Raw genomic sequence first — 13,543 nt, 5'->3', positions numbered from 1 at the left:
TTTTAGAATTTTCGTCTGTAAGTTAAAACCATTATATTTTATCAACAATCTGAAAAAATAATGGGTTAGTTTATTGAAAACCCTTTAAAATGAGCTGTGTAAAAGATTTTGTTGCATTTATTTATTCTTCTTTTTTTTCATGTGTCATCTCCTCTAAGAAGATTAGCAATCACCACGGAAATACGCATCATGGATGGTACTGCTTTAAATAGCTTAATGGAGTCACATCTAAACCACACCTCAACGTATTCGACCACGGGATACGTCTTTTTCCTCGGCTTCTCTTTTCCTGTATTATTACTTGAAGCAAATTATAACGTTCACCCCTTAAGACATGTTCCAAATATTGTAGCTTTCTAATTTTAAAGTTATTCATCACTTCCTTTTCTTTTCTGATTCTTGTCAACATTTTGACATTTCTGAAAGGATTCACCCAACTTATTCTTAACATTCTTGTGTAGAACCATAATTCGAATACTTCCAGTTAGTCTGTAATACATTTCTTTAGAGTCCATGCTTCCTTGCCATAATATAAAACAGAAAAATATAACATCTTAATAGTCTTATCTTTAAAGGCAATGCGATGTCTCTACTACTTCTTCGTTAAGAGCCGTCTCCCGATCGGAGATTGGATATCATCATCACTATCTTTACTTTATCTACTGCTGCTCTGAAGAGTTCTATAGAACTGCATTTAAACCAGTTCCTTAAATTCTTCAACCATGACACTCTCCTTCTTCTTATACTCCTTCCTCCTCTTATCTTTCCCTGTATTATCAGCTTTAGCAGTTCATATCGCTGTCCCCTCATTACATGTCCCAGATATTGTAACTTGTAGATCATGCCTGCCAGCTTATTCAAGACCTTCGGAGCTCGTGTACCGGAGTTCGACTTAAAATTAATTTCTCCAAAACACAATAATATATGACCAACCTAGTACTGGCGAAAAACATCTCAACCAACGGCAAGCAAATTGAACAGAAGTATAGCTATAAATATCTGGGCCACGAGATTAAATTAGGGAGATAATAAAACAACGGAGCTAAACAGGAGAATAGGACTGGCATGGGAGGCTTACGGAAAACTGAGAGAAGTCTTTAGATCGGATATTCCCGCGTGCTTGAAAAGGAAGGTCTTTGATCAATGTGTACTCTCAGTTCTAACGTATGGAGCCAGAAACATTGATCCGTACCAGAAAAGTAATCAATAAAATACAAGTGGCACAGAGAGCGATGGAAAGGTCAATGCTGAATATATCCCTCAGAGACAGAGTATCAAATACAATAATTAGGAGAAAAACTGGTGTTACTGACGCAAATCAAAGGATTACAACATTGAAATGGAACTGGGCGGGGCATGTTGCCAGATTAAAAGATTGAAGGTGGACGAAGAAAATTCTGGAATGGAGACCTAGACACGATGCTTATCGTAATCGAGGACGTCCTCCAACAAGGTGGCCAGATGACATCAAGCGCATTCAGCACAACTGGATTCAGGGTGCTCAAGATAGAATGCATTGGAATTATTTACGGGAGGCCTATGTCTAGCAGTGGACTCAAAACGGCTGATGATAAGTTTTCTTCTGTGTCCATGCTATTATAAGCATCCTAAGCTCCTGTAACACCACATTTCAAAGGACTGTAATTTATTTATTTATGTGTTCTTGCTTTAATGTCCAGCTTTCAAGTCCATATTGCAGTAAATATACGAAAAAAAGTAGTAGAAAGTCTCTACTACAGAGAACCTTTTTATTGTGTTGAATCTTGGACCTTAAACGAATATATGTGCAGAAGATTGAAAGCATTTGAGATGTCGCTATATCGGAGAATACTTAATATCCCGTGGATTATTTTTTTTAAGTCGATCAAATATAGGAATACGGACCTATTGTATTCCAATGCTTTCTCTGTATACTCCAGTCGTCAGAGACGAAAATGCCACTCAACCTCTAAAAATCATATGAACAAGCTGGTTTTTGTCGAGAATATTAATTTTGGGACCCCAAAAAAGATGCAAAAAAAGTTTACCACTTTTACCCCCAACTTCCCCTAAAACCACCCTCGCAGGGTAAAACCGCAAAAAAATCGATTTACCAAGAATCTGTACACCGTTGATTTCGCGCGCGCAACTGACATGCAAAATCGACGGTCGCTTCAAGCGTTGTTTCTAAGAGAACGGTTTATTCTACATAAAAAATGCTTATAAACATTTTTGTTTAAAATTATCTCTGCAATATTTTTTATTTGATACATTATTTTCTACCGTGAACAGATTCTGGTCAATCGATTTTTTTGCGATTTTGGGGGAAGTCCGGGGGTAAAAGTATGATTTATTGATTTATGATTTATGTACAATAACATAGTGGGAAGCTGCCCAGTGGCGAGCACCCAGGTAAAATATAAATATAATCTATTATAATCAATTAGTTTAAACTTTCACTTAACAAACAGAGTTTGTACAGGTAAACATCACTGACACTCATATGAGAATTACAAGGCTAGAAACACAAATTAAGGAAATATTTAGAAAACACTTTTCACCGCATCATGACACTATGCTCTATTTTTCCTGCTTTACTAGAGGTCCAAAGGGTCTGGTCGTTTTAATCTTCTTACGTGTGAAATGTTGAGCAGATCCGTGGCCAGCGGATTTGGATGGCAGGATAGTCTGTTCTTGTATACAGAGTTTACAGCAGATATTGCTTCGCAAACTGTTGGTAGCTGTAAATCGTGGTGTAATCTGTGGTTCGTGATATAGTGGCGAGCACCCAGGTAAAATATAATATAAATATAATCTATTATAATCAATTAGTTTAAACTTTCACTTAACAAACAGAGTTTGTACAGGTAAACATCACTGACACTCATATGAGAATTACAAGGCTAGAAACACAAATTAAGGAAATATTTAGAAAACACTTTTCACCGCATCATGACACTATGCTCTATTTTTCCTGCTTTACTAGAGGTCCAAAGGGTCTGGTCGTTTTAATCTTCTTACGTGTGAAATGTTGAGCAGATCCGTGGCCAGCGGATTTGGATGGCAGGATAGTCTGTTCTTGTATACAGAGTTTACAGCAGATATTGCTTCGCAAACTGTTGGTAGCTGTAAATCGTGGTGTAATCTGTGGTTCGTGATATACCAAGGGGCGTTACAGATCTGGCGCAGTACCTTCGATTGAAAACGTTGAAGTTTTTGTATGTTGGTATTACTTGCTGTACCCCAGATTTGTGCTGCATATTGCCATACCGGTTTTAAAATACATTTATATATCAGAAGTTTATTCTCCAGGCTAAGATTTGATTTACGACTCATGTACCAATACATTTTCCTGTAGATTAAGCTGAGTTGAAGGCGTTTCTTCCAGATGTGGATGCCCCAATTTAGTTTGCTATCCAAATGGATTCCTAAGTATTTAACGACGGTATTAACTGGTAGTGAAGTGTTATTTATAGAAACTGGTGACGCGACACCTTTTTTTAAAGTAAACGTTATTTGTGTTGATTTTAAACTGTTAACTTGGACACGCCACAGCTTAAGCCAGCTCTCTAGTTTAAGTAGGTGATTTTGTAATACCTGGGCTGCTTCAGCTGCTGTAGAATTTGAAGCCATGATAACTGTGTCATCGGCATATGTAGCGATTGTTGTATTGGTCGTCGTTGGGAGATCTGATGTGTATATTAAGTAGAGGGTGGGTCCTAGTATGCTTGCTTGTGGAACTCCGGAACAAATTGGAAACAGGTTAGTGATTTCCCCACCTCTTTTGACTTGAAAGAATCGATCTGTCAGGTAGGATCTTAAAAGTGAACTTATGGGATGAGGAAATATAGATTTAATTTTGGAGATAAGACCTACATGCCAAACTTTGTCGAATGCTTGAGAGACATCTAGAAATGCAGCAGTACAGTAATTTTTTTGTTCAAGCGAATTTCTGATAGTCTTTACCACCCTATGAATTTGCTCGATAGTACCATGTTGTTTCCTAAACCCAAACTGATAATTCGGTAAAACATTACTGTCATATAAAATAAGCTCCAGTCTTCTCAGAAAAAGCCGTTCAAATACTTTGGATATAATAGGCAACAAGCTAATAGGGCGGTATGAAGATACTTCCGTGTGATCCTTATTAGGTTTTGGAATCAGAACAATTTGAGCAACTTTCCATTGGAGTGGAAAATAACCTGTTTTTAATATTGAATTAAATATATAAGTTATTAAACTTACGCCTTCGTTGGGTAGATTTTTTAGTACTAAACTAGATATTAAGTCATATCCAGGTGACTTTTTAATTTCCAGATTATCAATTATTTCTTTGATTTCGGATTTCTTAACAGGTTTAATAGGTGGAGCCATTTGATATGGTGCATTTACGACTTCATGGATAGCTTGTTCTTCTTCAACTGAGACTTCCCTCTGATGCGGTTGAAATACCTCGCATAGATGATTTGCAAAAGTATATGCTTTATCTGTGTCAGTTTTAGCCCAAGTGCCATTTTGTTTCCTGATTGGCATATTTATTTGTTCGTTGTGTTTAAGTTTTTTTGTTAGTTTCCACAGCGAATAGTTTGTATCATCTGCAGGTGAGAGGTTCTTTAAATATTTGTTGATTCCACTGTCTTTATGTTGGATCAGTTTTCTTTTGAGTAGTCTGCAAGCTCTATTCAGATTTGTTTTATCTTCTGGATGCCTAGTAAGCTACCATATCTTTCGCAGTTTTCTTTTTTCCAATATGAGTGTATTTATGTGTGCGGGATAGGACTCGGAGTTGTCTTTGTAATAAATTTCTGGGGTGGACGTCCAAGCAGCTTGCTGAATAACTGTAGTTAAGTGAGCAACTGCATTTTCTATGTCACTATCACTTTTAAGAGGCAAGTTTAGATTGATGTATGTTTTTATTTCTTCTCTATATCTGTTCCAGTTTGTTCTTTTATTAGAGAGTGTTAAATGTTTAGAACAGTTATGAATTTGGCTTTGTAGATCTATGAAGAAAGGGGAATGATCTGATGAGAGGTCAAATGAAGGAGAAATTTGGAGGTAAGTATGCGATATTCCTTTTACTATAGCAAAATCAATAAGATCAGGAATTTTTTGTCTATCAGTAGGCCAATACGTAGGCTCTCCAGTAGAGAAAGGAATTAAATGATTCTCATTAATACTTTTTAATAATTCTCGTCCACGTGAGGTTACGATTCTGGAACTCCATTTATGATGTTTAGCATTATAATCTCCAGCAGAAATGAAACGGTGTCCTAGCATCTTAAAGTATTCAGTAAAATGATCAGCTTTAATTATTTTATTCGGTGGACAGTAAACAGCAGATAGAATAATCGAGCCTTGTGAATCTTCGACCGACACTGATGTGGCTTGGATGTTAACTTTACTAATTTTATTTGTTTCATGATGCTTAATGTTATTTCTTATAATAATTGCCGTACCTCCGTGGGCTTTACCTAATGGATGTTGAGTTACATAGGTTGAATATTTGGGAATATGGAAATGGCTCTTATTAGTCATGTGTGCTTCGGAAATAAACATAACATCTAGATTATGATTGTAGATAAATGCTTTAACTTCGTGTAAATGAGTGGTTAATCCATTTTCATTCCAACAGCACATCTTTAGTTTAGTTTTGAAGGTTAAGCTTAGATATCAGAGAAATTATGAGATCAAACATCTTATCCATTCTTTCCATTAACTTATGAACTAGTAGTTCTAGATTATTTTGTATATGTTGAGGAGTTGTTGTTTCTATTATATGAGAAGTCTCATCTATGGTAGATGTATTTCTATTATCTCTTCCTGCAACAATTTTCGCATAGCTTGTAGTTGGTTGAGTACTTGAAGGAAATTCTGCACGAGGTGGTTGACTTGCGTTTTTTTCTCTAAGTGTTGGAATTTTTTTTTTTCTGTAGCTCTTTGTATATTGAGCATCCCTTATAGCTGGCAGGATGATTTTCTAGACAATTTACACATTGAACATCTTTTATATTTTTTGGTTTTGGGCATTGAGATGATAGGTGATCCCCCACACATTTTACACAGCGCGGAAACCTGTGGCAATAATTGTGGGTGTGGCCAAAATTTTGACATCTTTGGCATTGGGGTAGTTCCCTTTTCGGATGCGGTGGCTTAACTGTGACAATAGAGTTTAGTAATTTTGTAATATTATATATATATATATCTTTATTGTTACTTTGGAGAGCCAGTTCTATATTAAATAGTGGCAGATCTTTCTTTGTGCCTCTTTGCTTAATGTTGGAGATGTTCAGTGCTGTATGTCCGTGCGCTAGCAACGCTTTTTTAATGTCATCTGGATCTGTTGAAGGATGTAAATTACGTATAACAACTCGGAATCCACGGTTTTGTTTCAGTTGGTATGTATGGTACTGAGTATTTTTTTCTACTAAAGATTTTACAATTAATGAATAGTTATTGGGTGAGTCAGCTTGAACTTTAATTTGGTTGTTAGCAAGACATTTTAAAGTATATTTACCTGGAGTTATCTGCTGTAGTAATTCCTGTAATGGTTTGATACACTCAACATTTTGGATAAATATAGGTGGTGGCTGTTCATCTTTTTTTTCTTCCAGCATTTCATCCTCTTCATTAGGTTTATCATTTTCAAGTGCCTCGTATCTGTTAGATGTAGGAACAGTTTTACTTAGCCAATAATCTTTGAGTGTAGCTTGTTTGGTGTTTTTCAATTCAGGACTATCATCGTTGCGTTGACGTTTCTTGTGGTGGACTGATACCCATTCACTACCATTTTTTACCTCTTCTGCATCTGTGAGATTTTTTTGTGGTTTCTCTATTTGAAAGTTTGATAATTTTGTTTGTAGATCGTTGTTGCGTATTTTAAATTTTTTCTGCTGTTCATCTAGAGAGTTGTAACTGTCTTTTCGATTTCTTCCAGGTGGAGGAGTGCGGGCTAGGCAGGATTTTCTAATGGCTGGATTTATGTCCTCAATGCATTGATAACTAGTTGGTTCTTGGTTATCTAGTTGGTGATCCATAGTTTTCCACTAATTACAACTAGGAATTGTTAAGACATTCCGGCATATTTTGTTAATATACCGGACTATTTTATTTATATTTATGTTAATAAATGTAGTAATTAAATTTGTATTAGTTCCTTGTTGGATAATTATAATAACATTGAACACAATCACTTTTTTTGGTTGTTTTTAACTTTCTTGATAACAAATGGCTTATACTAATTATAGGTACTAATTACAAAAAGATAAGATAATTATACACAAGTAAAACATGTGGGGTAAAAGTGGTAAACTTTTTTGCATCCTTTTTGAGATCCTAAAATTAATATTCTTTGCAAAATTCAACTTTTTCGTATGATTTTTAGGGGTCAACTCTCTGACGAATGGACTAGTAATCTGCTTTCTGACGAATATTGCATCTGTAGACGATCTTACCGTACAGAAACCTTGTTGCTTATCTGCTAAGTTTATGAGCTGATTTCTTGCACAATTTTAGTTGTAAGTTTTAGGGTATTTTAGAATTTAGCAGATTGATACATCTGTAGTTTTTTAGTTGTTTCTTATCGCCTTTTTTAAATAATAGTTTTAGCTCGCTTGCCCTCCACTCTTCTGGTATTTTATTGTGTCTTATACATAATATTTTTAATTAATTTTGTTAGTTGATCCGTCATTGTTACCGTTCTTTAGTTTTTTTGTACTTCCTGCTTGCTTATGTGAACTTCTTCCTTTATCGTAATTTCTGGTGTTTGTGATTCAAATGTCATTTGTTGTACCTCTTTACATAACTTTAATGAGTCAATCCATGCATCCTTTTTGGATTTGTTTATAGTCTATTAGTTCCTTCACGTCCGCTCTTTGACCTATTATAAAGCTCCATATTTCTTTTTGTAATCCACAAAAATTATGTTTAAGTTCTTTGAAAAGCGTTCTCAGTACTCATTTTTAATTCTTCTTACAAGTGCATGTATTTAATATCTTCTTTCCCTATATTCGAAGTTGTATCGTCTTTTCCATACTCCACTGGCATTCACCCCTCCATAGATTCGCCTTAGAACTTTTCTTTCGACACATCCTAATATGTTTTCATTACTTTTTGTTCGAGTCCAGGTCTCTGAACCATAATATGTTATAGATACTCTCTCCAAACTTTGGGTATCACTTTATTAGGCCGAGTCTAACACGATTTCCCTCTGGGGCGTTTTTCTTCGTTCCCGAAAATTTGCAGCTATCAGACAGACGACGAGAATCAGGATTCACGTGTAACTGTTTAGGCGCGCTTTTTTTGGCTGCGAATACATTAAAGTTGCTTTAGAAGCTATAACGAATTTCTAAGATGACGAAAATAATATGCACAAAAACGATATTTTGTGGCAATTCCACTGAGTTAATGGAGTCCTCCTGTTTTTAAGATTCAAATATAAAATGGAACCTGTGTTAAAACTTTTAAACATTACCTATTTGTAAAAGTCATTAGTCCACGTCCACTACAGATACGCCTTTCAGCATTAAGAAAGGTTAAGTGTACATTTACAAAGTGTCACTGTCAGACTATTTGCATCGGAATCATTTACAACCCCTAAATTAGCGTGTCAGTGTGATAAATGTCCACCGCGGTATATATAGCATTATAATATATACTTGTCTTTAATAATGACAGCGGAAGCCCTTTATCTTTTACAAAAATAAACTTTTTTATTTACGTAAAAGAGTGTTGTTTTTACTTTTTATAAAAATATCCCTTTGATTAGGAAGTCGTTATGTTTGATGTATACTGCCGAAAATAAAAAGATACAAATGAAAGGAAAAAGTAAGTTCGCCCACTCATAAACCGAAATCGATAAAAGAAATATAAGTTAACGATGTAAATAAAGTGCCTACTTAATTACCTGGATATACAAGGGCAACTAAAAGAATTCGGTAACATATTTTGTTTATAAAATTCCAGATTTTATTTTTTTCTAAAAATAGATTTCTATTTAGATCTTTTTGGTAGAAATAAACGGAAGATTTGTTCCACAAATTAGGATGGCGATCTTACTAGAGCGTAGTAAGTAATGTAATTAATTCCAATTCGAAGGACCACCCACTAACGTGAGAAATAAGAACACAAGCATTAAACAATACGTAATTTAATGATTAACTTTGTTACTACAACTAAGTTAAGATCTAGCCAAAGTTTTAGCGCCAAGTTTTTTATATCTAAACCGCCGATCACTGTCCAAATTACACGAGTCCGCAAAACACCACACGAGAGCACTGTTACAGTTTAAATATGTTACTAATAAAATTGTCACATGAACCAAGGATGTTTTCTTCAATATTGATATATTTGATTAATAATGAGCGTTTGTGAAACATGTAGCCTTTAAACTATAAGCTATATAACAATAACTAGGTATACTCAATACGCGAGAGTCTAAAACTCTTAAACCAGAAATGCATCGACCCTTTTTGATCGAATACTAAACTGACACTGACTAATATGCGAGAGTTTAAAACTCTAACCAAGACTCGACCAGCTAAGCTGGGATACAATGTGACACTGACTACGTGACTCGTGACTACTTACTATTTTCAAATTATCACTGCCTCACCTATCAGGGGTCAGTGGAAATTTCTTCGAAATTTCTATTAGATAGCTAAAACCCCCTTTTGAATGATTGCTAACCGGGGATTTTCTATAATGCTTTATACCAGCGATTTCTTTGGAATTTGCTCGAAGAAAGTTACCTCGGTCGATCTTATTAAATTAGAAATTGTTTGGTACCAGTGGCGTAGCAACACTTGAATCAATTTCTTACAGAAATTTGATAGAAAGTGTATCAAAAGTAATCATCAGGTAACAAAATCATCACCTGAATCGTAATTTTCAAGATTGACAATAATTTGATCATAATTCTGTCACCGTATTACATTAAATGATTTTTACTTTAAGACGTTTACGAATGGTATAATGGTAGTAGCTCCCAGGCATGCGACACGACAAATGAAGACGTTATTCGAAAACTTACTAAAGTCCAAAAAAGCATTAACTTCATCGTATAACCAGGAGTCGCTTTTAACAATATAGATCACTCATGTTCCACAAAATATGGCCAAGTCCTAGTCAAAATTAATGCATGCTTTTAAGTTTGTTTCCAAAATGAACTTAAGTCCAAAACAAATTTATTTCAAAATTTATTAAGTCCTGTGGGCACTCGCTATGATTGCAACTGCGCTTGAATTAGCAGCAAATTATAACCTCTCTTTAGATGATCATAATAGCTATTCAAAAGGACCTAATGATTTGTGAGGAAAAAAATGTTGATAAAGCTATAATATTTACGGACCCAAAAGCGCTATAGACAAAATTAATAATATGATAACTGCAACAAAGGACTACAGAGTCTTGGAAGTTAAAAAGAAACTATACTATTTAAATAAATATGTATATTTAAAAATATGTATAAATAAATATACTATTTACATAAAAATAAAGGTTTAAAAAATAATTAACATAAATGTTCTTATTGCCCTTAAAAAACCTACAAAATCGTTTTTTAAGTACTTCATAGCTTAAAAGCTAACCGAGTTATGGGTAAAAAATCAATCACATATTTTAGGAGATATCAGAACGAGTATACTAGAGCATTATAAGATACGCATAATGTGCTATTAAGGCACAGACATACTTTCACCCATCCTTACAAACTAATAAGAGTTGTTTTTTAAGTTGAAATAAAATAAATTCAAGGGTCTGCGTAGCGCAAGCGGTAGGATGCTTGCCTCGCATGCCGGTGGTCCGGAGTTCGAATCCTACCGCCGGCAAGAACAACTAGACATTTTTAAAAATGTCTATAGGCCCCAGGTCGACTCAGCCTGAATAAAATGAGTACCTTGCGTAAAACCAGGGGTAATAATAGACGGTTGAAGCGTAGCACTGGCCATGTTACCTTCCTTGTATACCGTAGGCCCTAGATATAGCAGACTACCCTGCTATACTCCCAAAGCCGCGAGCGGTATAAAACGGGAGACTATTATATATAAAATAAATTCATAACATTTTGATTTAAAAAATTTCAAATTTCTTCGCAAAGTGTGATTTTTATAAGCGTAGAAATTAGCGGTAAAAAATTTAAACAGTCCAGAAATCTAAATTTAATATCACTGTATAATTAAATAATTCCCAATTGCTTGAATTTAGAATTATATGATTTTTTTCTAATGATGGTCGTTTTTACCCCTAACAAATAAAAAATAACCACGCGCCCAAGTCCAATTTTGAAGTGGGGAGTAAGTATAACCTAAATCCAAATTTCCATGCAAATCAGTGGAGACAAGGTATTCTATGACATTGTTTTAATTATAACTAATCTAGAGGGTGAGATTTAGGGGTTAAACTGTGAGAAAATCTTAAACTATGTTGTGTAATGTTAATTGATATTCGTTTTTTTTTTATTAAAATATGATTTTAAATCAATTACCCGCTTTAATTCACAATTATACGATTTTTTTCTAATAGGGGTAGCTTTCCCCCCTAAAAAATAAAAAGCAACCAACGGCTTGAGTCTAACAGTGAAATGAAGGGTGTGTAGAACCAAAATCCACAAATTTCATGCAATTAGGTGGTGACACGGAAAATTACACAGTATCGTCGTATTTCATGTTCATTTACTGGACTAAAAGGAGATTCTTAAAAGTCAATTAGTAAAGGTCGTGGTATTATCCTGCACGTTGCGTTTTTAGCACATAGCGTTTAGTTTCCGAAAAATATAATTTAAATGGTTTTAAATATGAACAACGCACACTGTTCAGAACATAGCGTTTCAGACACTTAACGTTTCCGTTCAGTATATTCGAAAACTTTTTTATTGCTACCGACGGCTACGTAACGAGTCGTAACCGGTTGGTAAGGATAATGTGAATTAGATGTCCGTCGTTTTCCCCTTGTTTATTTAGGTATTTGTTTGATTTTGATACAGAGAATTTAAAAAAATAATTTTCGAGGCTATTTTGTCATTTATGCATGTGTTTTTATTGCTTTGTGACAATTAATCACGGAAGTGATAAACAATTAGGACATATGTACGGAAGTGATACCTCTTCTTTTTAAAAATACTTTTTGGTTTGATATGTATGGCTTCGTTAAATGTAGTATTTTGTTTTTTAACTGAAGGTGAAATTAAATTTAAAAAATATTTAAACTTAAAGTATTCACATTACATCTTCTTATGTTAAAGTCGACTTTAAAGTGGCTGTCAATGATATTTGATTTCATAATTCGCTTTAAAGGGTTCTTTAAGTAAAGTGGCTTTTAATGAAATTTTATACTGTTGGTTAAACTAAATTACGATGTATTTGAACTAAAATGGAAATAATGACATTGAATGTCATACATTTTGGCCATTTTGACGAATTTTGCGCGTTTGTATTCTACTTACCAGATTGATATACTATAATTGTTGGTTTTTAACTACTAAATTACTTATGTTTAATTAATTACTAATCCAGATTTATTTTAATTACTATTAACTTTAATACTAATTGAATACTACTTTTATTTTTATTTACTACCTATTATTATTTCTTTATATATATTTCTGTTTAAATATTATTACTGGACTTTCTTTTTAATTAGATTTATTACTTAATACTTACTTAAATCTACTATTACTTAAAAATTAATTAGTTTATTAATTAGTTCATCATAATTACTATACTTACTTTTTAATTCTAGTTTACTATTAATTCTATTAGTATAATACCTATATCATTAACCTAAATCTCTTTTATCTTTGTTAAAAATCCAAATCACCATAATGTTCAAAATAGTTTATTCTTAATCTGTAAATTTTTGGTCTCCTAACCGCAATAAATTCCTCTTCATCAGATGAACTTGAACTAGATGTTTTAAGATTATGCATAATTGCGCTTTTAAAGTGTAAATATGTTTAAAGAATGGTATTACAAAAGTAATATGTTATTACAATATAGGATGGCACGATGGCAGTTATGGTAACCTCAAACAGTATTGTTAAAATATTCATAAAAAAATTTTTGTACTCTATAAAGGAAGCTTTAACAACTTAAAAGTCCGAAATCCTCACTTTAAAGTTAAAGTGAGCTTTTGATAAAAAGGATCCTTTAACTTGATTATGAAATCAAAATCTAAAGTTAAAAAAAAGCAACTTTAAATTTAAAATCTCCTTTAACTTGATTATGAAATCGGCTGTTTTTTAGCATTGGATGTACTTCAAACCTTCTTTTTAACACAGTTTTTCATTCTTCATCGTTAAGTAGAAGAGCAATTGCACGTAATTTTTGTCGAGAAAAGCGAGATGATATCTTCATCGAACCAAACCGAAACGTTCTATGTATGATAATGTGAACGCGCAGCCCAATTGCTAGAGTGGAAACGCTACGTGCCAGAAACTATACGTGCACGATAATATGCCGCGACCTTAAGTCAAAATTTTCACCTTCTTTACACTAACGAATTAAAATATTAGCACCGTTAGAATAAAACGGGCATTATAATAAACCGTTTGTCTGTGACAAGTATACAGAAG

At 33.8% G+C, this 13,543-nt stretch overlaps 1 protein-coding gene across 2 annotated transcripts in view; it reads right to left on the bottom strand.

Moving 5' to 3' along the window:
• Nucleotides 1–13,543, bottom strand: part of LOC140445926 (beta-1,4-N-acetylgalactosaminyltransferase bre-4-like) — a 129,629-nt gene that overhangs the window by 35,113 nt on the left and 80,973 nt on the right. The window lies entirely within an intron of this gene.

This window comes from Diabrotica undecimpunctata, chromosome 7, assembly GCF_040954645.1.
Source record: "Diabrotica undecimpunctata isolate CICGRU chromosome 7, icDiaUnde3, whole genome shotgun sequence".
In the NCBI taxonomy this organism is placed as follows: domain Eukaryota; kingdom Metazoa; phylum Arthropoda; class Insecta; order Coleoptera; family Chrysomelidae; genus Diabrotica; species Diabrotica undecimpunctata.
Note: the sequence above shows the minus strand (reverse complement) of the source record. Positions and strands in the feature narration are given on the sequence as shown.